The 25,737-nt window shown below is 33.7% G+C and overlaps 1 protein-coding gene across 3 annotated transcripts in view; it reads right to left on the minus strand.

Moving 5' to 3' along the window:
* STK3 (serine/threonine kinase 3) overlaps nucleotides 1-25,737 on the minus strand; it is a 302,874-nt gene that overhangs the window by 86,672 nt on the left and 190,465 nt on the right. The window lies entirely within an intron of this gene.

Here is a 25,737-nt window from a genome sequence, read left to right on the forward strand (position 1 = left end):
AAATTCCTCATTCCCCACTTTCTCCAATGCCTGGTACCACACTTTTTTCCCTATGAATTACCTCCTCTAGATACCTCATATGAGTCAAACAATATATACTCTTTGGTGTCTGGCTAATTTCACTTAGTATATTGATTTCAAGATTAATCCATGCAATACCATGTGTTAGAACTTCATTAAGGCTAAATGATATTCTATTCTATGTATCTCAAACATTTTATTTTCCCATTCATTTGTTGATGGTTGTTTAGGTTGTTTATAACTTTTAGCTACTGTGAATAATGTTGCAAGGAACTCTGGTATACAAGTATCTGTGTGAGTCCCTGCTTTCATTATTCTTGGGTGTATATTCAATACAGTGCTGATAACTCTGTTTCATTTTTTGAGGAATCACCAAATTGTTTTCCACAGTACTTTTACATTTCCACCAGTAATGCATAAGTGTTTTAGTCAGCTTTTTCACCACTGTGACCAAAAGACCTGACAAAAACAATGTAGAGAAGGAAAAGTTTATTTAGGGCTCAGTTTCAGAGGTCTCAGTTCACAGATGACCAACTCCATTGCTTTGGGCACAAAGTGAGGCAAAACATCAAGGTGCAAGGGTATGGCAGAGGAAGGTAGCTCAGGACATGGCACCAGAAAGGAGAGAGAACTCTTGCTCACCAGGGACAAAATGTGTACCCCAAGGCACACCCCCCAATGACCCACCTTCTTCAGCCACACCCTACCTGTCTACAGTTACTAATCAATTAATCCCTGCTAGGGAATTAATGCACTGATTAGGTCAAAATGCTCATAAACCAATCATTTCACTTCTAAACTTCCTTGCACTGTCTCACACATGAGCTTCTGGGGGACACTTTATCTAAACTGTAACACTAGATTTCCAATTTCTCTACATCATTGACAACACATTATTTTTCATTTTAAAAAATAACAGTCATCTTAATGAATATGAAGTGAAATCTCACTGTGGTTTGGTTTGTATTTCCTTTATCTGCAATGATGCTGAGTCATCTTTCACATACTTAGTGGTCGTTTGTATATATCTTCTTTGGAGAAATGTCTACTCAAGTCTTTTGCCCATTTTTTTAAAAATAAAGTTTGTTTTTTGTCATTGTAGAGTTGTCATATATTCTGAAATTATTGAATTATACATTCTAGATATTAATCTCTTATCAGATAAATGATTTGCAAATATTTTACTCTCATTCTGTGGGTAGTTTTCACTGTTGTCAGTCTTGATGCACAAAAGTTTTTAATTTTAATGAAGTCTATTTTATGTGTTTTTCTTTTCTTGCCTGTGCTTTTGTCATGTTCCAGCCATAATCTTTTAAATATTTCACAGAAAAAAAACAAGTCTATAATAGGTATGAACATAAAATCTTCCATAAAATATTCACCAAAAGATGTATCAGAATAGGGTGGTAAAAGTAAACTAATAAATCCATTTGAGATATTAAAGAATCTGCAATTTGAAAAGGAAAAAGAAAAAAGAAAAACTTGATCAGGCACTGAAATTCATTTATATCTATTCCACTTCTAAAAATACATGCAAAATCTAGTTCTGGCAGAGGTCAAAATGCCAATGAGGAAAATAGGAACTTCAGTGCTGTGGCTCAGCAACTTAAGTGATTTGAGGCAACAGTTGAATAGTGTGTGATAGCCCTCCTCTTCTTAAACCTACATATAAGCTTGGACACTAGATATTAAAAGTCTTTTGCTCTTCTTTCATGGTCCTCCCTCTTTTAGAAGACCTCTTCATTCTTATGATTTCAATTATCTAATATATCTCTACTACTTTCATGACATCTAAAACAATATGTTCGCTCACTCTTTGCTTTTTCTTGGCCACTGTGGTGCATGTGCCTGATTTTGTTCTTCACCATATCTTCTCACAAGACTCTCGGGATCAAGTGATTTCTGTCCAAGAAACAAAAGCAAAATTGTCCCATTTCCAATGGATTTGAATGAAAAAGGAGACACTAGAGGAGAATCAAGCTGGGTCTATAAGGTATCATACCATGAAATGTCACACATATTTATGCTGCATCTGGATTATGATCACCTTATCACATCAAGCTACAAATGTCACCGCTGGATAGGGGACATATTTAGCTGCAGATCCTGAAACCAGTGCTATAGTACTGGTTTTGGTTGGTTCAGTAATAAATATGTGGAGTTTAAAAAATACCTCCACATTCTCAAACTGAATATTATTCCATTTCTCTATCCCTTTTATTTGCCTCACTTCCTAACAGGTACCACTACAAAACACAATAATTTTTCACTAGCTTCACAATTTGATATCTTCTTACATTCATTCTATTTTATTTCTAGATATAGTTCTCTTTCAGTTTTATCTCTTCTCTTCCATTCCCATGGCAAGTGGTATATGCGCCACTGCCCTATACCTGGGTTACTGCAAGTAATACCTCCTGACGGAAGACGCTTCCATCTAACCCTCCACAATCAGGCAGATGTTAGTTCAAATCTCATCTCAAATCACTTGCTAGCCATCAGGTCTTTTGATAAACTATTTAAATTCTCTAAACTTTAGATTCTTCCATTGGTGTTATGATGACTAAATGAAAAAAGGTAAGAAAATGTCTATGTGCTACCTGGAATAAAGTAGTTTCATACCCTCTTCAAAGTACACAGCACTACACAAATCTTTCCTGAATACTATTTGTATCAATAATATTCTACTGAATAATCTATAATGACTCCTAGTCCTTGTCTACAGTAAAGCTAAATATTTCTGCCTAGGTTTTAATGTTCTATTTTTATCTCATTGTACCTCACCAATCCTATTTTCCCATTATTCATATATCCCCCTTTACTGACAGGCTGACTTTGAATCCTCCTATATATCATTATCCCATGTAATGCTCTATTCATTAAGACTTCCTCTTCAATCATCCTCTTTACCCAAAATGTCCTTCCCTCTAACCATTTAACAAAATCTAATGGTCATATATTACCTCAACAGCTAATGCAGTTTTTGCTAGTTTTCTTCTTCTCCAAGGTTCTGCAGAACTTACAACATGCACCACATACTTTTGCATTTAAATTTATGATCTCGTTTTATAAAATGTTTTAAAAATGTCAGTACCATATGAACAATAATGTCTTACAATACTTCTCAATCCACTAAAGTGTTTCATTCTATATTCATACAGTAAGCATTCAATATATATTTATTTTTTAAAGAATCTTTCTAGTTGGAAAGAAGTTAGTTCTACCCCTCAATTCATATTTGAAAAACTAAGGGACACAGAAAATAAGAGACTTCCCTAAGGTCACACACACTTAAAAGTAGTGCTGGAACTAAGAAAGAAGTTCTTGGGGCTAGGGATATAGCTCAGTTGGTAGAGTGCCTGCCTTGCATGCACAGGGCCCTGAGTTTAATTCCCAGCACCACAAAAAATAATAATAATAATAATTTCTTAGCCTATTATTCCACCACATACATATACCTTACTTACATTTAAATTTTTACCTGCTTTGAGGGCTTAGGTTAGGGGTACTGGTTTATAATGTTAACAGCTTACATTAACAGCGCCTATTCTCAGAGTCCTATACAAATTATTCAATCCATCCTAGTCCAGGTCACCATCTTCTCTCAATTGGACTATTAAAATACCCTCCTGTTTTTACCGTTCCCATTCTTGCCTCTCTTAGCTTCACATACAACAGGCAGATCAAACCTTTTGAAATACAAATCTCATCATATTATTCTCACTGCAAATTCTGCATTTGGCCTTCCATTACATTTAGAATATAATCCAAAATCTTTATCATGGCCAAATGTGATCTGGCCTAGTAACATCTGCCAATCCCATCTCCTATCACATTCCTTCTTGCTCACCAAGCTACAGTCACTGGCCTCCTTGCTATTTCTTGATCTTGCAAAGCATGTTCCTCTTTGAGTCTTTAAATTGGCTCATCTCTCAGACTGAAATGCTCTTCTACAAGACAGTTTGATAAATTATTTAAGTGGGGTATCTACCTGATATCATTTCCTCGGTGAGGATTTTTGTGACTACCAATTTAAACTGAAGCCTCCATCATTCTCTGTTCTTTTATTCTACATTTTTCACAGCCTGTACCTTGCCTTGTCTACCTCTAGAACTTAAGTTTGATGAAGGCAAGAGAATTTTTCAAAATTTTGAATTCCCACTGCTAAAATACCTAGTACATAGTAGACATTTGACAAATATTTATTTAATGAATGAATCAATTTGTATTTTAACTTATTAATACCTTCAATGAGTACTTATCACACATTTGTAATATCTCAAGTAGTAAACAAGGCATTGGAGATACAGAAATGAGTTAACAAAGTTTTGTTTCCACTTTGTTTTTTATGCAGTTTAAGTCAAGGAGAAATTTTCTGGCATGTGAACAATAAACTACAGGATAATTTTTTTAAGTGCTATAAGAAGAGTGTTGACAGTACAATGGAAATCCAACAATATAGTCTCTAATTTTGCCTTTAAAAAGTGAAGGTCTCACAAAGAAGACTGCCCTTGAGTTGTCATTTTTTTCCTTAGACATTTTTAAAATTTTTGATTCACATCTAATAAGTACAAATTTGTGGAACATAGCATGGTATTTCAATACATTTATACAATATGTACTAGTAATCAGGGTAATTACTATTTCCATCTCCTTATCATTACTTTGGTTTTTGGATATTTGAGCTTTTCTCTTTTAGTCAGTAAACACATAAACATAGATTTGGGTGGAGTATTTTATATTACAACTGATTTTTAAATCAAAATGATACTCAGATACATAGTTTCTCAGCTCACCATCCCAAAATTGAATTAGGTGTCACAGATTCCTATAATACCCTAGTGTTTAGGTTGCTCATATACTTATTACACCATGCTATAATTGTCTATATACTTGACTTGTCTCAATTCCCCACTAGATCTAAAATCTGTAAGAGCAGTAATCATATTTTAAAAAGTTATTCCTGATAGCCAGTTCAAAGTATTGCTCTTATTATGTATTTACTGAATGAATGCTCAGTTTTTCATTATGAAGTAGTCCTGAAGCACAAAACTAACAACAACGTTGTGAGGTTCTATTGATACTATTTTATTTAACTTATTACTATAAACATAGTGTAACGATTGAAGAAACTTTGGGAAGAGAATGCTACTAATTAAAATTATTTGGTTGATCATTTAATAATGATAAACATAGTTATCATCAATGAGTTAGAAGCACTTGATTAAAGCACTACATTTTTATAGGCTACCCCCATTTAATTCTCTTATTTACCCATATTATTAAATCTATTATTAACCCATAAGGTATTATTCTCTCTCTTGTACCAATGATAAACCTGAAGCTCAATTAGGTTTACAAATTTGCTCAAAGTTGTACAACAAATAAGAAGAGAAGAATTCTAAAAAGGTCTATCTGATGCTAAACCTCAAAATCTAACTTCCAATTGTGTAAGGTTTTAAAATATCAATAACATTTTCAAGTCCAATTTCCCTAATATTACATGTTTGCTAGAGCATCTTTCATTTTGCTAAATTAAGAGATAAAGAAAGTGACATACACAAATGGCGGATTTGCACCTGGTCAGTTCATTTTTTTTTAAAGTTGGGGTTTATTCTTTCTAGTACTCTGCCTCAAGGACACAGACAAAAGCTGATTTTCTATCACTTCCTTTTAAAAATCTACTTCTTTAATATTTTATCATGGTTGCAACCTGTTTATTCCCAAAACACTCAATCTATTTTTATATGAGTCATTTGTCTCTTATTCCTGTGAGATTTAATGCTGTGACCAGTAGAAATATAAAACCTAGTTGGTATAAAATAGGATTTTTAGCCTTCCTATAGTCTATGTTGGAGTTGAATCTACAAAAGAATAATGAAGCTTGTGCCTCTGAATTCATACAACTGTCTTAGATGATCTATAAAACTGTAAAAACACTGATCAAGTTTGGAAGGGATGTTTCTTACTCAGATTATTTTCATATATATAATCACTTTGCTAAAGAATGACAATATGATTTACAAACTGACATCTAAAAATAGCAATGAATACTCAATCCGCTAACAAAAGGGTGGTACAATCAATGAAGTACAAATGAAATGAGAACTAATTTATTATGAAATTAGAAAATTCAAACACTAATAACTTGGTGATGGTGGTGAAAACTTTTCAGCAACACTTTCTCTTAATCATTACTTCTGAACTTATTCTTGATATTTTGGAGCACTATTAAAATTTTATTTGATGCTTTTTATATTTTTATTACAGAAAAATTAAAATGTTTTTTTCAAAATTACACTTTACTTATAGTCTGTTATTCCTTAGGTGAAGAAAAGCAGAAGAAAAACATGTTGATACTTTATAGAAAAAGGTCTGCAGAACAGATGCTTCCCCACTGCAGAAAGCAGCCAATTTCAGTAAGGAATACAATAGCATTTTCAATCAGTGGCCATCATGTGCCAGGAATGCAAAACAGAGTACTGATGATAATCCAAGCTTATGAATCATAAAATCCACATGGAATACAAATATTTGAAAACATTATTAGGAAATCCTACTCCATTGCTAAGACAGATTTATGCTGTAACAGTCTGAGAAATAATCAGAGACTTTGCATTAGGTATCTTCACATATGCCGTACCTACTGCCTTAAATATTCAGCAAATAAATGAATGATTTCAAGGCTATTTACTCAAACATTCTAAAAAGGATTTGTCATCTGTAACACTACTGAAATATTTAGGCTGCTCCTCCTCTGCTCTTTAGGTATATAGATATACTAATTGAGAAACATTTAAATCATTTTCTCTTCTTGAATGATATGAAATAATTCTTTATTGCAAATGAAGTCACATAACAGTACAGTATCACTTTTACAGCAGAAAGCATAATGACTTTCATTCAGATGGACAATGCTAATGAGTATGCATTTTACTTCAACATGAAAAAAAATTGTTCTTCGGGAATAAAATGAGCATGAAAATTTATATTTTAATACCTCTTAAAGAGGCTAATGAAACAGCAAACAATGTAACAAACATATATAAATGCATGACTGAGCTTTCAAGATAGTAAGGGAGATCCCCAAGTGCCCAGAACATATACAGCTTTGATAGTTAAGATAAATCTGATCTTAGGGCTGCCTCTAGGGGGCATTGCCATAATGGGAATGAAAGATTCTGGTTAACTAAGGTTTATAATTTGGTAGATAAATAGGAAAAGAAGTCTCTGGGTTCTCTGCAAAGTAAAACTGGAACCCCCTGCATAAAATCAGGAATCTTGATGTTCTATATCCGTAGTGGAAGGGTAAATGAGGAAAGATTTAACCACAGGCAAAAGAGATGACAATTACCTGAGTTAAGGGTAAGGGTGAGGATAAGCAAGCCCTCCTTTAGAATTTACAACCATGTGTTTGGCTTTCAATTTCACATTACCCACTTGTTTTGCAGAACTTCATACTCAGAAATTAATTTAATACAGTCTTAGTATAGTAGCACCCCAGATGCCTGATAGAAACAAATGCAAATACATCCTAGAGGAAATCATTTATATTCAACCCTCAAGCCAGAACTGACATTATTTTTTGAGATAAAATACAGATAAACAAAAGCCCACAATCCCAAAGATAAATCCCCCCACTTCCAAAAAAAGATATTACTGAAATCCAGATTTCAGGTTAATTAGAACTATACTAAAAAGTGTCCTACAGCAACAGAAGTGCTAAGTTAAATCCGAATAAAATCATGAAAAAAAAAAAAAACCAACATATTCTAGAAATTTTCGAACAGTCAAACATAATGAATCAAAAATAATTATAATATTCTGGACCAAGAGACCAAATAGATTCTAAAGAGAAAGTTATTAAAGATTCTGATTTAAATAAATAAAGACAAAATAAAATAGATGATGCTGATTTTTAAAACCAAAATATGACTTAATGGACTTCTCCAATTCAGCACATGATGAAGGAAACAAAACTATTTATTTACGGTGAATGAGTCAACTAAGAAGTCAGCAAAGGATGTGCCATGCAACTTCAAGGAGATGTGCATAAAACAGGAAAGCTATGGCAGAAATCTTTCACTCCATTCCCTGTACACAACTGAATTTGGCGGCTGGTGATTACTTAAAACTAACACACTAACGTTGTGCTAATACATAAGTTGTAATCATGACTTGAGTTAGAAAAGACAAAAAAAAAAAAAAAAAAAAAACCAACCAAAGGGCTCTTTTATATTTGCCTTAAGGTCTCAAATCATGGAAGAGTTCTATTAAATCTTCTCATACAGCAACGTGAAACTACTTAAGTGACCCAACTGAGCATATGGGCAAATTCCACTTCCAAATACAGTTAAGGACTGCACTTACTCCACTGTCTTTGTTGTAATACACAAGGTTGTATCTGTTTGTTCTTTCAGCGAAATGACCCAGAGTAGGATCAACTGGTCGAATCTGGTCTCATTAATACCATGCTTAACCTAAATGGGATAAGAACTACCGAGAAAACAAAAAATGTTCTCTCTCACACAGCTGCCTGTAAGCACAACTTCCATGTCTGACAGGCAAAAAAAAAAGTAACAAACGGATATTCAACCACTTAAAATGACTAAGATTTTCAGTGTCTAAAAAATCAGCACAAAGAATGAAGTTTCTCTCCACTGCTATAAGTAGGTGGTCCATCCATTCACTACAAAGCCAGTATATAGATTAGCTGCCGTCTTTGACATACCTGTCCTTGACAAACAGAAATTTCATGGATCCTAACTTTTTGCATGTTCACAGGCATGTTTTAAAGTTACTTCAAAGCATTTAGTATCTCCAAAAGTCATAAAAGACTTGTTCATCAGTACAACAAGCCTAAATGGTGAGAAGGCTTATGGGCAGGACTTCAGAGGCACCATGATGCAAGACTGAACAAGTTCTTGGCATTATACTAAAAGTTTCCAAACAAAAGATTATCTTCCATTCCCTATGCACAATACAGATGTACAACAGAGTAAATTAAGAGTAAAAGCAATCTCAACCATGACTTTTATTTTTTTCTCCAAGCCAAAAGCATGTCAAAAGATTAACAAAATATAAAGGAGACTGTAAATCAAATATTTTAGAATAAAAGTAACACCTTTAAAAACTATTGTGTTTTTACAAGCAGTTCACTAACATTCCACAAGAGGGCACCAAAGACAAACGACTAAATTCCATTAACTGGAGATTCAAATAGGTTCATAAAATAGGTCAACATATTTACTAATATACTATCAATATTTTTCAGAACCAAACTGGTAAACACTTATATTTTTAAATTTGAGATAGTTAAAAATACTGTAACTACTTTCATGTCATATTTTGTAAAAAGTAGTTGTATTTTATAAAAGCAATATTTAAGGTCAATGGATATCATCTACATTTGGGAATTTCCACAATGACTTGCATATAATAGCCGAAGTTCAATGAATAGCTATTGAGTCCATAAAAGTAATGAAAGGATACAACAGGAAATAAATTTTCATAAAACTTTATCATTGCATTATAAATTGTTTTTATATAAAGACTTCTGACTGTATCTCACGTTCCTATAAAAAATATATTTAAGTGCTAATTTGTCTTGAAAAGAATTTTTTTCTTCACTCTTTTCTGTTCCTTTATGATGGTGTTTAAGAGCAAACAGAAACTTTAATACACATTTAACAAAGGAATCATTGCTTGCATAAATTTAAAAATGATACTATTAAGTGATTTTAAGAAATCAACCTGAAAAACATACAGTTCAAAAGAAGACTGCTTGAAACACACTAAAATAATAGTATTAATTTTAACATGCAGTTTAGATTACTGAAACTTCTGATACAAAAGAAATTTTGGGGCAGATGATGATAGGCTAAGTAAAAAATGATCTCCCCCCCACAACCCAAATATTTATCATATAATTGACTTAAGCATTGCTGGAGAAACCCCTCCTGTACAAGTATATATATACCTTATTAACTTTTAAGTGTACATACAAGTTGAATATTCCTTATCTGAAATGCCTGGCACCAGAAGTGTTTTAGATTCCTTCAGATTTTAGGATATTTACATATATTTACATATGAGGTATCTTAGGAGATACAAGTCTAAACATAAAATTCAATTGTTTTACATCTCCTTACATACATGGCCTGAAGGTAATTTCATGCAATATTTTTAGTGCACCTGCATTTTCACTGAAACCCATTACATGAGGTCAAATACGGAATTTATCACTTCTGGTGTCATGTCAGTGTTAGAAAGATTTCATATCTCAGAGCATTTAAGATTTCAGATTTTCAGATTAGGGATGTTCAACATGTACATTCTGTGATGATAATTTTGTAGTACTTTCCAAAACAACAGGGAATAAAAAAGTCGGGTAAAACCTACTATAAAGCAGTTTGTGTACATATATATGTAGTTTCAGTATTTACCAATTAAATATATTCATAATAAATATTTTGTGCCAGTCAGTGTGCTAAGATATGCCTTTTGTCCTTGAAAAAAATATACTTTAATGAAGTAAGTGAGAAACTAGACAAATACAACAAGATAAATATTCTCGTAGAGCTAAATAAAGTATACCATTGGACCATACAGGAGCACGTGACCAGCTGAGGCAAGAAGAGCACCATGAAAGTTTCGCTCTTTCCAGAGATAGCAATGACTAACATGTCCAAGCAAAAGCAGCAACGTAGGTTTTTCTTTAAATACTTTTGAGCAACCCTACCTGTGTAATCATGGTTTAACTGCCAACTGTAGAAAGCACTGATTCCCAAATTGCTCTCTTGGGATTCAGATCTACACATCTAACCTCCTGCTACACAAAATGACTAGGATGAGCTCCCAATTAAGTAGGTGCTAAAGTATTCTCATCTTACCCAGAAAGTCATCATGAAGACAGTATTGCTGAAGAATATTTCAGCCCCAATATAGAGTGAAAAAAAAACAAAGGCTTTGACTGTTCTTTCAAAAAAAAAGTCTGTTATGAATGATTTGTCTTTTTCTGTAAAGTTTTTCAATGGTCAAAAGATTAAATACATTCTTAGAATAAGAAGAAAGGACCCAGAAAGTGGATAATGTGGCTGGACTGACAAGACATGCAGAAAAAGGATCTTTTTTGAAGGAGGTGAAAAGTTAGAAAACAAAAAGTAGGAAAACAATTTCTGCATATCTCAATCACAGTACTTGTTATACTGCACTAGGGCTATCAACAGTTTACTTGTCTCACTCACTAGCCTACTATAATATCTTTACAGATAAACACCATGTCTGATGTTCTATATCAATACTTATGAATGGAAAAAAAAATCCTCTGAAACAGAAAAAGAAATGCACTCAGAGTTGGATGTGGTGGTAGCTACTTGGTAGCTACCATGATTACACAGGTAGGATTGCTCAAAAGTAGTGCTAGCTACTTGGTAGGTGAAGTGAGGCCTGAGGATTCCTTGACCCTAGATTTTCAAGACCAGCCTGGGTAACATAGTAAGATCCCATCTTGACAACAACAACAAAAATAAATAAGTATGAAAGAAAGAAAAGAAAGAAAGAAAGGAAGGAAGGGAGGGAGGGAGGGAGGGAGGGAGGGGGAGGGGGGAGAGAGAGAGAGAGAGAGAGAGAGAGAGAGAGAGAGAAAGAAAGAAAGAAAGAAAGAAAGAAAGAAAGAAAGAAAGAAAGAAAGAAAGAAAGAAAGAAAGAAAGAAAGAAAGAAAGAAAGAAAGGAGAGAAAGAAAAAGGAATGTATGGAGCGTACAAAACATATTAAGAATTAAAGAAAATGTACATCCATTTAATATAATAAATAAATGTTATAAAGACCAGACAGAAAGAAATGTCTTTATTCACAGATGACATAATTATCTATGTAGAAAATTTTCAAAAATGTACCCAAAAACTCTTGATGGATTGGTTGGCAGAATACTTACCCAGCACGTGCAAGAACCTGGGTTTGATCCTCAATACCACCAAAAAAAGAACAACAACAACAACAACAAAAATCACTCACATAAAAACAACACTCCTAGAAGTTATATGTGAGTATGGCAAGGACACAGGACATAAGGACAAGTATGCAAATTCAAGTGCCTTCCTATATGCCAGCAATAAACAACTAGAACAAGAAAAATTTTTTAAACTTTTTCAATAACATCAGGAAGAAAATATGACACATTTGGGTCTTAACATATAAAATATGTACAGAATCTGTGCAGGTTAAGAAATAAATGATGATATAAATAGTCATTACAAGTTAATGGATTAGAATGGATTTCTTTTATATTAATGGACAGATTCAGTTCCATCCAATAAAAATTCCAGTAAGCTAATTTGTAAATGTTGATAAAATGATCCTAAAGATCATGTGGAAAGGCAAAAGGCCTAGAACAGTCAACAAAACTGTACTGAATACAAAAAATAAAGTTCATAGACTCACATTATCAATTCTTAAAATTTCTATAACACTACAGTAATCAAGATGGCAGTAATAATATCAGCAAAAGGATGTTGACTCATATATCAATTATATACCAATGGAACAAAATAAAGAGCTCAGGCTCAGATCACAAAGATGTGGTCTGATTTTTGAAAAACGAACAGAGGCAACTCAATGGAGAAAGGATAGTCTTTTAAACAAATGATACTGGAATGAGTGGATAGTCATATGCCAAAACAGACAAAAACAACAAAAAAACCCAACCTAGAAACAGACTTTAAAGCTTTCCCCAAAAGTATCACAGAACTTAATATAACATGCAAAACCATTAAATTTTCATGAGAAAACACATGAAAAAAAAAAATTGAGTATCTTGAACTTTGTGTTGAGTTCACAGGCACCTAAAATATGACCCATGGGTGAAAAGTTTATAAGGTGACTTAAGATTAAAATCTGCTCTGTAAGAGACACTGTTAAAAAAATAATAATAAGACAAAACACATAATGGAAGAAAATACTGGTAAAACACATACTTTGGAAAAATCTTGTATGCAAAATACACAGAAAACTTGAAAATCAGCAATATGAAAACACCACCATGTCATTCTAAAAATGTGGAAACGTACTAAACAGACACTTTACCAAAGAAGATATGTGAATAGTACATAAGCACAGAGAAGATGCCCAACATCTTTATCATTATGGAATTGCAAATTAAAAAGGAAATACCAACTAAATACCTATTACAATGGTTAAAATGTGAAAAACTGACACTATGAATTGCTAGCATATATTAACAGAAACTCTTGTTGATTGCTGGTGGGAAAATAAAATGGTATGATTTTAGAGTTTGGCAGTATCTTACATAGCTAAACACACTATAAGATCTAGCACATTTCAGTCCTAGGTATTTACCAAACTGACTTGAAAACTTACATCTACACGAAAGCCAGCATTGTAAATGTTCTTAGCAGCTTTATACATAATTGCCCCAAACTAGTAAGGAACTAAGATGTCCTACCAATAGGCTAATGGATAAAGAATGATAACACCCATCAAATAATCCTATTTAGTGATAAGGTGAGATTAAGCCACAAAAAGAAATTGATGAATCAATGATGTATATTGTTAAGTGAAAGAAGACAGACTGAAAAATGCTGCATAGTGTACAATTCAAATTATAGCTATTATAGAAAAGGCAAAACTATAAACTATAAACAGATCAGCAGTTGCACAGTTTAGGGGTTGGAGAGCACTGAATAGTATTCTTTTAGGTTGGTGAAATCTTTGTTTGATACTGTAATAATGGATGAAAATCACCATATACTTCATAGAACTTAATAAAAAGTGATCCTTCATATAAACAAATTTTTACAAAATCATTTAGGAGATCAGGGGAAAAAAATCTTTGTTATACATGTATAAAAGAACTTCACTGAAGGGTGAGGGGAGAAAAGGTATAACCTTAAGTAATTCTGGAAGTGAGTGAAATCTATAAAACCAAAGACAAAAGGAATAGTACACAGGCACTGTAGTCAATAACATTGTTTCCAATGTGGAATAATTGGAATAACATGGGATAATGTCTCTGAAGTCACTATACATGTACTGGAAGTGAAAAATTCAGTGAATGAATGATGGATGGTGGGAGTTGGGTTTCTCAACACTGGGGTAGTAGATTATAAGAAAGCAAGGGAAAACAGCTAGAACAATCCAGGTGGTAATAAAGTCAGAGACATCAAATGAACTCATATTAAGTTTAATATAGATACAGATGGATACATATACACATGTGTGTATACACACACATATAATTATGATTTGTATATATTCACAGCTTAGTACACACATACACATCTTGCTTTATTAACTAAGAGGGCATAGAAACAACAACTGTCCAAAGCAAACACACAGAGTTCCATCTTTGTTTACAATACTATCCTGCAGTAAAAAGAACTGAGCTCCATATTCTAGGTCTGGGGCAGGAAAGATACAAGATGACCCTGGGAATATTTTGTAGTAAGGAATGGCCTAAAACAAACAAAAACCCACACTGATGGGGGTGTATCACAGGGAAAAAGGAATTCACTGAAAAAGATTCCAGTGGCCAAATCTAAAACAATTTGAGCAAAATACTAACTAAAGTAACACTGGATTACAATCCAAAATTATGAAATGAATAACCCTGAATCAACATTGATACAAATTATTAAATTTAAAATGGAGAGAACAAATATCCTGTGTAGAAGAACCCCAAATAATTTATATAGCTACTCTGCCACATACCCTTCAAGAAAGTAGAGTATAACTATGTAATCCATTCCTTAAATGTGGCTGTATACTATAACATTTTTCCAAAAAGCAGCATGGAATGGGCAAAGAGTAATTATACTGTAAAAATAACTGAAAATCACTACTTTAGCCAGGTGACCATGGTTAACATTAACAGTGACAAATCATACTGACAGAAAGTATTTTCTCTTTTTTTTTTGGGGGGGGGGGGGTTGGGAGGGGGTGGGGGTGGATGGTTTATATCCAGGACCTCATATACACCAGACAAATGGTCTACCACCAAGCTATATCCCCAGATGCAGAAAGTATTCTTGATATGATGTGATAATCCTTCCTTTATGAGTTTTCCTCACCAAAAGCAGTAATCCCAGTTTCACCATAAGAAAAAACATCAAACAGGGTTGGGGTTGTGGCTCAGTAGTAGAGTGGTTGCCTGGTATGTGTGACAATGCCCTGGGTTCAATCCTCAGCACCACACATAAACAAATGAATAAAATAAAGGTCCACTGAAAACTAAAAACATATTTAAAAAAAAAAGAAAAAAATCTAACAAATACCAGTTGAGAGATAGTCTAAAAAATATCTAATTAGTAGTCCTCAAAACTCTCAAGGTGACCAAAACCAAAGTTATTCTGAGAAACTAACATCAAGTGGGGCCTATGGAGACATGATACTAAATGTACTGTGGTATCCTGGATAAATCCTGAAACAGAAAAAGGACATTAGGTAAAAACTAAGTAAATCTGGACAAAGCAGGGATTTCAGTTTAAACCTCTATTAATCAATTAATTGGGCAAATGTATCTTACTAATACATTAATAATGGGGAAAACTGAATGTCAGGTATATAGAAACTAGTATTTTGTAATTGTTCTATAAATCTAAAGCTATTCGAAAATGAAAAATTTAATTTAAAGAAGAAAACTGAGGCAATTCTTCCTTTTAAACTCAAAAATAATTACTGAATATATGGCATATCACAAGGCACCATGCTAGGATGTATATAGGTTAACAGGTCTCATTCAAGTGTCACCACAATGAACTAGGGAGCGCTTTAAAATTTCTGATGCCTAGGTCCCAGTTTATAACAATTAAATGAGAAATTTCCCAGAGTAAAAAGTGTTTTTTTTTTTTCCCAAAGGTCATCAGGAGGTTCAAATGTACAATGAGATCATATCACATTACATATCACAAACCCCCAGGAATCACTTTTCCATTACAGGTAATTAAAACATACAGATATTGATTAATATATTCAAATTTTGTGTTCATAAGAACTCTTCATTCCATTACTTAACCAGAATTTCTTTTGAAATTTCTTGTCAGAACAGATATTTTAAAAATAATTAGCAAATTTCAAGATGAACCTGCTTTTAAAAAGGAATTCACTTAAGTACACACTATATTCAAAATGGTATTCTGTATTCCATAAGATATTTTAAACTCTTATATGATAGGGACAATTCATGTAGATTTGCTTTATACTATTGACAATACTACTATAAAAGCTCCTTAGTAACACTAATGTATTGTAAATTTGTACTGCATAGAAAGAGTAAATTGGTTAATACACACTTTTTAAAAGGTGTATTTCCCATAGACAATTCAGATATTTACAGTAAATATGAACAAATATAGATATGTTATTTAATTAGCTCAGAGTAAAGATCTGGGAATGTGCTCCAGAAAACAAATTCTTTCTTACTATGTAATACAGATGACCTAGCACACCAATATTATATCACTGCTGGGAAATGCTCCCCCTGCTGCCCTGGCCAAAAAAAAAAGATGTTTGTCACACTTAGCAATGCTTAAACTAACACAAAAACTTTGATACTGGGATTAACCTGTTAAAGAAATCTGTTTGCAATTTGTTTTATTTTACATATATCTGCACAATTACCCTAGGACCTACCTATTAAAACATGTCAATTTAAGATGTATTCTAATCAATGAGAAAATGCTTTTCCATAAGAACAAAAATCAAATTCATAAGACACTTTTCCAATAATGCTCCAAATCTTTCTAGAATAAAAAATATTTAAGGAGGTTTGTTTATAGTAGTTACACAGGGCACAGGAATACAGCACTAAAATTTAAAAACAAACATATTTTGAAATGGTTATTATGTACCGTTTCCTTTACAAAAGTCACACTGAAGTTAATGGAAATGTCAATTTAATTTTAGGTCATTAACTTTCCTTCAACTCTTAAGTTAAACTATATAGAAGAAAATTAAAATTGGAAAAATGTTAAACAGATAATGGAATAACCCATAAACTCTCTGAAAATTGCACTTACTCAGTATGAAAAAATCAGGATCCACAATTGGTCCATATATTAAGATTGAATATCAAATATAAATTATCTCTTATAATACAGAAATTCAATATGGTAAATTTCACAATTCTGGAATTCTGAAATCAGGGAAAGAATGTGACATACATTTTCTCAAAATTTAGCTTTATAAAATTCCTCTATGGTCCAGTGTCAAAAGTGTTCTGTATTATATGAGCCCAATTACTGGAAAAGGACTAATCCAGGGTCTGGACTAGATGTAGCTACAATAAAGTCCACCAAAGAACATAGGTCCTCTGGGCTAAATATTAATGCAAAAGCAAAACTTGGCAACACAGATCTCCCACCATGCTGAAAAAAAACCTTTGATTTTTTAAATAAATATGAAAATGAAAAAAATGAAAAATGGAAAAAAAATAGGACAAAGGAATGAGGGAAAATGCATTGAAAACAAAAAAGGATACTAAAATGTTAATCCAAAAAGACAACTAATACACAGTACCATAACAAAGCAGGTATTAAAAAATTAATTTCCCAAATATAAATAAATTAAAAAAAAAAAAAAAAGGCAGCAAGTGTCATGGCCAAAGGTAACCTCAATGAGCTGCAAATGGAAAGTTAAGAGGTTACAAAGCAACGATCTTGACTTCATAGATAGAGATGAACGGGAAGAGAGGACAGTAAACAAAGGATGTCCAAAAATCTAGAAGCTAGGAAAAATTTTTAATGTTATAAAACTGGTAAATATTTAAACACTAGCTAACTCAATAGACCAAAAACACCTGAAATTTAGGGTTGCAAGCTGAGAAGTCACAAGAACTAAGCAAAGTCAAGCCAAAAGAAGTGAACCTTAACATCTTTTACAGCAAGATTTATTAGTCAACAAGTTCTGTTCTTCCACACTTAACTTCCAGAAGGTAATTTTAGGTCTTCTCTCAAATATAACTGCTAAACATCTGAAGAAGTCCATAAAGTAAAAAGCTGGAGATCAAAATAAATATAAAGGCAAGAGAGAAAAGGCAGGGAGCAAAGAAAAATTCAGAATGATTATGACAATGTAATAACGAAGAGGAGGAAAAGGATATATTGGAAATTAAATAATCCATAGCATATGGAAAAATATAGAAAAGTTAGAATATACACTGGGGGGACCTGCCAGAAAACAGAGAGAAAAAGAACGGGGGGTGGGGAAGGGAGCATGGAGAGATGAGATCATTAAAAGATTAATCTAAGAGGTCCAACGACCAAATAAAAGGAGTTGCAGAAGGAGAGAAACAGAAAAAAAAAAAAAAGAGTTGGTAAAAATTATCAAGAAAAAGAAAAAAATTACACAAAACTGACTGGTAATTCCAGATTGAAAAGCTAAAAGATACTCCACACAATGAATTTGAAAAAGAGGTCCATAAAGGCACATTGTAAATAGAAGGAAGAATGTGAAGATCCATACATTCAAAGGATAGGCTTCTGTCCTTCCATCAGCATTACTGCTGCAAGCAAAGAGAGCAAGGTCTTCAAAATTGGAAGGAAACATTATTTCCAATCCAGAATTTAATAATCAATCAAGAGTAAAGATTTTAAAAAACAGTCATATATGCAAGGCCTGAAAAAAAGTTCATGTAAGAAGACTACCAGGAAATAATGGCACAACAAAATACCTAAGTTAAACAAGAAAGCCAAAGACAAAATCCAGGCAGCACAGGATCAATTACAAAGAGGAAGAAAAGGAAATACTCATAATAATGTTGAAGGGAAATCTAAGGATAACAGCTGTACAGTACTCCAAAAGAGCAATGAGTTCAGATGACAGCGAGAGAAGGAATAAGTCAAGAAAAAAGTAAGATACTAATAAATTGCTTGTACTTGGATTTACACAGAAGAGTTTACAGTTCCTGAAGAGAGTCTGGGAATATACTACTTGAGAACAAATTATTGATAGGTACACAGAAAACTAACAAGAATAGTACAAGAAACTGATACAATTATTAGTTCCAGAAAACATGAAATACACATTATCATTATATACTACAATGTTTATGAACAGAATTTACATAGTCATAGCAATGGAAACAGCAAGTAGGAATTTTTCTCAAGTGTGACTTAATTACACAGGAAAAAATAAGAAACAACAAGCAATCAATTCTATTAAAAGATTTTGATTTGTGGTTAATAATTTTCACAAATATAAATATTTCCCTACTAAATCTAATGTACTTTTCAAGAAGCAAAGGAATAAGAATAAATAAATTTTGTTTATTCAATTTTTTTTTTAAGTTTAAAGGTACATTTATAAAAATTTCCACCCACTCTTTCAAACACATTTGGCCACTTAAAATTTGTTTTTAAAAGTTTGAAAAAAAAATCTTGAGTCTGTTCGTGCCTGATCAATGCCATTGTTTTAGTGGTTCTTAGACAGCAAAACAAGCAGCAATAACAATTACCATCAAAGAAACTAGAAATTAAACACACAAAACAAAAACAAAAAACTGGCCAAAATGTTATAGTAAAGCAGTAGTGGCAGTACAAGTAGTAGCATTAAAAGAAACAAAAGCTAAACATTGAATATGCTATGTGTAAAACACCGTTCTGAGTGCTTATAGATATAAAATCATTATATCCTCTGAATTCTATTTATAGATGGTGAAAATGAAGCAGAGAGCTTGCCAAGGGCCTAAGAGTCATTTGGGAATGGAATTAGGATTCAAACACAATCTGTCCCGTGAGAGTTTCAAGATGTTGGAAGACAGGAGGTTGAGTTCCATCGCATGAACCCAAGAAAGCAGATAGGTAGCTTATCGGCAAGGTGGGTGAAGGGGGGCCACTTTATTGGGAATTAATGCTGGACATTCAAAGCAGATTGGGGAGTCAGGAGGTTGGATGGAATAAAATAAATCCTCAGTGCCACTGCCGCCAAAGGTGCTAGCCTGAGCAGTCCCCCAGTGAGCAAAGTGGAGGGATAAGAGAATTAAAGCAATCTGCATTTTTAGGAGGCCTCTGGTGCATCTTGAGTCTGGGTACAGAGAGATCAAAAACCAAAGACACTGCCAGGCTAACCTCAAAGGTATGCTGCACAATACCCTTGTGCTGGAGAGAAGCTGCATCTCTCCTGGCTGGCTACGGAAGACATGGGAAGGAGACGTTTTGCACTCGTGCCTGGGGTCCCACAGCTGGGGGAGCCAATTCCTGGCAAACTCGACCTGGGCCCCAAATAGAGGCCTGGCAAACCCACATAGCACTACATAGAGAGTGCCTAAATGACCAGGAGAAAATCAAACCCAAGAGGGGTTTACACAGGGGAATACAGGTCATGGAAACCCACATGGGTCCCCTCCCCTTTCAGTCCAACAGCTCTCAGGACAAGCTGGGAGAGAAGCGCCTGGCAGGGAATTTGAAAGGGGGGGGTGGTGCAGGGAATTTCAAAGGGGGGTGGTGGTGCTTGAGTTTGGAGACCGAACCAGAGAGACCAGGAAACCGGGGGGGGGGGGGGGGGGGGGGGGGGGGGGGGGGGGGGGGGGGAAGACACGACACGACACAATGGGTAACAGAGAGGGGGACAAAGTATGGGCTCTTCTACTGCACAAGTAGAGTTCAGGGGAGATAGCTGGGGTACAGTCTCCAGGGTGGACCAGTAACTGCTGAGCCCTTGATGTGCACTGACCTAAAATCTTCAGACCAACTGCCATTCAATGAAGAATCTGGAGCCTACCTAAGACTAAAACACCACTTTCAGGAATTTCACCTTTGGGAGTCTCATCTCACACTCCAGGAACCCCAGCCTGAGGATGGAGCAAACAAACATCACACTCCAGCCCACCTCACCTAACACTGCGGAGAAGGGAAGTTGAGAACATCTTGAACTCCAAGGAAACGATTCTTTAACTTTTCATCGAGATTTTTTTTTCTTTTCTCTGTTTGTGAACTGAATGATTCACACAGATTAATATACATATTTGCCTCTGTTCTCATTTGTAGCATTTTTGAAGGCAGTTATTTTTCATGGCTCAGTATTTTGAGGGTTAGGATGTTTGATGAATATATTTCAGTTTTCTTTTTTATTCTTTTTATTTCATTTTTAAAATTTTTATTTTATATTTTTTTCTTACTTATCTGTTCCCCTTGATTCTCTTTCTTCTGCTAACAGCCAAACTCTATTGTTCCCTTTTTCACTCTTCCTTTAATTTTTTATTTCTCTTTTCTCTCCTCCTCCCTTATCATCATCATATCATACATCTCTTCTGTTCTCTCCCTGTTCATCATCCAAAAAGTTAAACCCTTTTGCATACTTACTGTTTCTACTGTGGACAATAACTGATCACATCATTTCTGTTAATTGGGACAAATTAGCATTGTAGATGTCATAGCAGGAACTATTTGGTTTAATGCTATATATATTGTTTGCATTGGTTGTTGTTATTATTTGCCTCCCCCAAACCCATGAGGTACTGGAAACCTTCAGGGATATTATAAGTCCACAGGGTAGAAACTCCACTGTCTCAAATCCATCATGCTAGATGGGTATTCACACAAATAACATGAAAAATGCAAGGAAACAAACTACCCCAAGCGAACCAAAATACTTCAGTAACAGAATTCATTGACACCACAGTGGAAGAAATGTCAGAGAGTTTAGAAAGCTCATTATTAAACTGATCAGCAAGGTAAAGGATAATGTAATGAATGAAATCAGAGAGAAAATGCAGGAAGTGAAAGATCACTTCAATAGAGATTCTGAAACAAAATCAAGCAGAAATCCTCAAAATGAACCAATAAACTAAATTAAAAATTCAATGGAAAGCATCACCAGCAGACTAGACTACTTAGAATACAGAGTTTCAGGCAACAAATACAAACTACATTATCTTGAAAATAAAGTTGGCCATGGAGAAAATATGTTTAGTGATCATCAATAGAATTTCCAAGAAATATGGGATAACATGAAAAGACATAATTTAAGATTTATTGGGATAGATGGAAAGCTCAGAGATACAAACCAGAGGAATATACAATCTTTTCAATAATATCAGAAAATTTCCCAAACTTAAAGGATGAAATGGAAAATCAAATACAGGAGGCTTAAAGGACCCCAAATATACAAACTTAAAACAGACCCACACCAAGACATGTTTTTTAAATGAATAACATACAGACCAATCATAGTATTTTAAAGGCTACCAGAGAAAAATGTCAAATTACATTTAGAAGGAAACCAATTCAGATCTCAACTGATTTCTCAACCCAGGCCCTTAAAGCTAGGAGGTCCTGGAATAATATATACCAAGCTCTGAAAGAAAATGGATGCCAACCAAGAATACTATACCCAGAAAAACTAAGCTTCAGATTTGAAGATGAAATAAAAACCTTCCATGATAAAGAAACTTTAAAAGAATTCACAATTATACAGCCTAGACTAAAAGAATATTCTCAGGAAAATATTTCAAGAAGATAAAATGAAAAATAAAAATGAAAACCAGCAAAGGGAGGAAGTACACTAAAGAAATAGTCATTAAAGGAGAAACTAATTCAAATCAAACACCAGAAATAAGCCAAAAAGTTTGGGAATACAAATCATACCTCATAATAACTTTGAACATAAATGGCCTGAACTCATCAATCAAAAGACAGACTGGCAGACTGGATTAAAAAACAAGACCCAACAATACACTAATCACCAAAAGATTCACCTCACAGGCAAAGACACAGACTGAAGGTAAAAGGATGGGAAAAAAACATATCAGATAAAGTAGACTTCAAAGTTATTCAGAAGGGACCAAGAAGGTCATTTCATAGTGCCTAAGGGAATTATACAACAAGAAATAACAATCATAAATATTTATGCCCCAAACAATGGAGCATCTACATACATCAAACAAACCCTTCTCAATTTCAAGAATCAAATAAACCACAACACAATAATACTGGTTGATTTTAACATCTCTCTCTCTCTCTCTCTCACACACACACACACACAACCAAAGAAAAAATTAAAGAAAAGAAACAATTCAATCATACATGGGCAAAGGAACTAAACAGGCACTTCACAGAAGAAATACAGTCAACAAATATATGAAAAAATGTTCAATATTTCTAGCAATTAGAGTAATGCAAATTAAAACTATGCTGAAATTACATCTCAGTCCAGTCAGAATAGCAATTATCAAGAATACAAGCAACAATAAATGGTGGTGATGGTGTGGGGGAAAAGGAATATTCAAACACTGCTAGTAGAACTGCAAATTGTAGCAACCCCTCTGGAAAGCAGTATGGAGATTCCTTAAAAAACTTGGAATGAACCACCATTTGACTCAGTTATCCCACTCCTCAGTTTATATTCAAAGGACTTAAAATCTGCATACTACAGTGGCATAGGCATGTCAATGTTTACAGCAGCTCAATTCGCAATACCTAAGCTATGGAACCAACCTAGGTGCCCTTGAACAGATGATGGATAACAAAAATGTGATATATATATATGTGTATATATATATATACACACACACTCACACAATGGAATATTACTCAGCCATAAAAAAGAACGACTTTATGACTTTTGCCAGTACATGGATGACTCTGGAGACTATCATGCTGAGAGAAATAAGCCAATCCTAAAATACCAAAGGCTGAATGTTATCCCTGATATGTGGATGCTAATGATGAGAGGGGGAGACTGAAGTTCATTGGATTAGACAAAGGGGAATAAATAGGGTATGGGAAAAAGAAAGATAGGAGAATGAATCAGACATAATGTTCTTATGTTCATATATGAATACGCTGCCAATGAAACTCCACATCATGCACAACCACAAGAATGGGATTCTAATTAGAATAAGTTATATTCGATGTATGTTAATATGTCAAAATATACTCTACTGTTATGTATATCTAAAAAGAAAAACAAACACACATAATCTGTCATGTTCTTTTATCATTCTGCCTCTCTCATTTAACCAGCTAGACACATGAGACTGGCATGGGCTGATTCTGGTACTGTTCTATTCTTTACCCAGTTCAGATGGTTCTTGAAAAGTGATTTAAAGTTTCCTATTCAATAAGAATAGGGAAGGTTCTAAGAAATGCTTATCCATCAGCAGTAAGGGAGGGGGTTCCAAAGCACCCCAGCATTCCTCCCCACACCCATGATGAGAACTACTGCTTCACTGAATCAGATTTGATAGGGATACGCCATTGTTGAGAAAGAAAGGACCACAGTCTGAAAGCTCAGAGTTCAGAACATTAAAAAGTCACCAGAAAGTCCCCATTTCTCTTCCAGAGGTAGAAGTTCTAAGACACAGTATAAGGACAATTAATAAGCAAAACTGTTTTCTTTGAGTCATCACTAAGTTAATACTTTCTTTAGATAAAAGTGGAAATAAAGGGCATGTAAGTGAAAAAAATCTCATGTAAGACTAACATGAAGAAGTACCCCAAAGGCATATGGGTGTAGATCATGTTCCTAGCATTCATGAAGCCCTGAGTTCCATCACCAACACTGCAAAAAATAAATAAAGAAAAAAGTATCCCATCTTTTGTTCATTATTTCACGTAATGTAAAATTCTACATTCATTAAACTCCTTCAGTTAACATCGTTACCTATAAAGGAAATATCTGAGTACCAGTGACAAAGCAAGTTTTGTAAATTCTGAACTGGTCTTTTCATTTACTATAAAAACTAGTGCTTGTCAATGATGAATTCTATGCTTTATCTTACAAATTCAATTTAACACCATCCATTTCACTTTTAAATAATCATACAATGTAATATGTGTGGAATTTTTGCCTTGTACTTTATTTAAAACAGCAGGCACTAACTCTTTCACTGTATTATGTGTTTACACTCTTTTAAAAGCCTGTATAGCATATCAATAAGCCTGTATAGCATACTGGCAGATTTAGAACTCTCATAAAAATCATCAACTCATTAGTTAGTTTAAATATTACATGAGAATAAGTATTGCATGAAATATAATTAATAAATTACCAAATGTCTTACTTACATCTAGAATCTACAGGTAAATTATCATATTTAAGTCAGAATAAGAAAACGTCCTATATTCCTACAACTCTTATACATTAACCTAAATCAAAGTTTGTGTTGGTCTGTTCAAAAACAAGTACAATGATTGTGAAAATATTTGACTTTTATGAAAAAAGTATTTTAATGACACAAATTGGCATTCTAACGAACATTAAGAGATGCATAGTTCTTTGATCAGTTAGCTATTTTAAAACTGTACATGTGATCCTATTTAGACCATTTGCAAAAAATCCCTAAAGAATGAAAGTATAAACTCTCTATGTAAAATGTGAGACTTCAATGTGGATAAACATTTCTGAGAAAATATAACTACTGATTTTAAATTTTGCCAAAAATGAATGGCAATATAGAATATACTTTTTACTATGGGTAAAAGTACTTCAGATCCATTCTGCATATCTCTGGGTTCTTATAAATGTTACTATGTGTGTATGTATACACACACACACACACACACACGTACATATATACATATGTATTTTATATTCAGGGCAACAAATCTCGAAAGCTGCTGCCTGAGAACATAGTCTTTGTAAAGCAAAGCACGTGAATATTGCTCAATATGTGATTCTGGAATGACTTTTAATCTTTTTCATATAATTCGAGTTAAAAATAAGAAGCATAATAGTTTCACTCAGAACCACTAACCTTACTC

Source organism: Sciurus vulgaris (genome assembly GCF_902686455.1).
Source record: "Sciurus vulgaris genome assembly, chromosome: 1".
NCBI lineage: Eukaryota > Metazoa > Chordata > Mammalia > Rodentia > Sciuridae > Sciurus > Sciurus vulgaris.